A 1,950-nucleotide genomic window follows, 5' to 3' on the forward strand; every position below is an offset into this window, starting at 1 on the left:
GGACCCTGCACTCAGTTCGATGGATGGCTGTGAGCCTCTACATCTGTGTCAGTAAGATACTGTCAGATATGGGGTGAAGCCTGTTGCAAGCCATTTTCTGTGATTGTAAAATACTCATTTTCTGTGATTGATGCCATTTGTTACAATCAAAAAAATTTATTTGGTTTTTGAACTTTTATTCTAAATGTCTATATCTGTTAAATAATAACTACAAAAAGCATGGTTTTCTTCCTTTTGCCATCTACATAAAGGCTGGAAAGAACACCACATTTATCAAACCATCACCACTGCTGTATAACTGGCAGCAATTGCTGGCAAATTCTTTAAAATTCTAATTCCTCTTAAAATAAAAATTGCATACTCTTGCTTTTCTCTTCCTCCCTCCCTCCTTCCCTCTCTCCCCTTCTCTCTGTCTTTCTGCATGTGTGTATGCATAAGTATGTGCATGTGCTTATGTGGGTGTGCATGCACATGTGTACGTGTCTGCATGTATGTGTATGTGTGTGTATGGGGAGTGGCATGCATAATATGTCACGGTACATCATGGTTTACAGTGTGTGCAAAGGTCAGAAAACAACTTACAGGACCCCATGTAGGTCCTGGGAATTGATTTCATATTCTGTCTTAGCATTAAGCAATTTTCTTTGATGAGCCATTTCATGGACCCCAAGAAAGAAATTCTTATTTTCTATTTGAAAGTTGAGAAATTTTTATTGTTGCCCTAAATTTTTACTATCAAAAGGAATAGTTTGATTCCCTTATCTCTCATTCAAATTCTCGAAGATAATAATTGAACAAACATAAAATCTAAAGTACATTGCAAATGTTAAATTATTCATCCTCAAATTAATACTACTTCTCAATAATCAGGACATAGAATCAGATAGAAATTCAGCCCATTATAGATTTTCATTTAGAGACAGCCACAGCAAAGAATCAAGGCTCATCACTAATGACTACCTAACACTGCTGGGGCTCTCCATGGAGAAGAAAAATGTCTATTTTCATTCAGATCCTTCAAGAGAAAAATTGAGAATGTACCAATAACTTTATAGCCATGGGTTTTGTTTTTATAATGTTATTGGAAATTGTAATGATGCAGAGGGCCATGCAGGGGGAATGACAAATGGCTGTAGAACTCACTGAATGCAGCCCACAGATTACCAGAGGTACATCCTTGTGCCTTGGCTCCAAGGACGGTTTCCTGAGGACTGCATGCTGTTGTGGAGTTCTCTGTTTGCTACATTCACATCTGCCTTAATCTAAGAATTACAAGAAAACTCTAAGGGGATTTCCAGTCCCTCACTGGAAAGTATTTCTGGCACTCAAAATAATCTCTTTTAGGCATTGCTGATGAAGCAGATTAATAATTTAATCACTAACCTAGAGAAGAACTTAAGAAATGAATATTGTCAACAATGACTACCACCCTTAGAAATATTTGGAAAAATAAAATTGTTAGTGAAGCTAGGTTGATACATTTTTAACCACTGGCTCTGATATAAAATAAAATAAAATCTTAGGGAACAATTTAAAATTCAGAAATGCACATTCTTATTACTTAAGCTAGGCACCCCTTATGGTCAGGGAACAAAGAGTGGCAATACTGCGTGATGTGACTCTCACTGGGGCCTGGAAATCCCCTTAGAGATTTTTTTATAATTCTTAGATTAAGGCAGATGTAAATGTAGCAAACAGAGCAGAAGTCCACAACAGCATGCAGTCCTCAGTAAACTGGTGATAATTGATTTCTTACACCCATTTTTGTCCTCTTTTAGTACTTTAGCATTTGCTATTCATAAGAATGCCTGTTCAATAGTTCTACCGGAGGACCCAGCTATACTACTCCTGGGCATATACCTAGAAGATGCTCCAACATGTAGATAAGGACACATGCTCCACCATGTTCATAGCAGCCTTATTTATAATAGCCAGAACCTGGAAACAACC

At 37.2% G+C, this 1,950-nt stretch overlaps 1 protein-coding gene across 1 annotated transcript in view; it reads right to left on the reverse strand.

The window, feature by feature from the left end:
- The window catches only part of LOC116100708 (olfactory receptor 52Z1-like), a 5,696-nt gene that overhangs the window by 1,577 nt on the left and 2,169 nt on the right, over nucleotides 1-1,950 (reverse strand). The window lies entirely within an intron of this gene.

Source organism: Mastomys coucha, unplaced genomic scaffold (genome assembly GCF_008632895.1).
Source record: "Mastomys coucha isolate ucsf_1 unplaced genomic scaffold, UCSF_Mcou_1 pScaffold21, whole genome shotgun sequence".
Lineage (NCBI taxonomy): Eukaryota > Metazoa > Chordata > Mammalia > Rodentia > Muridae > Mastomys > Mastomys coucha.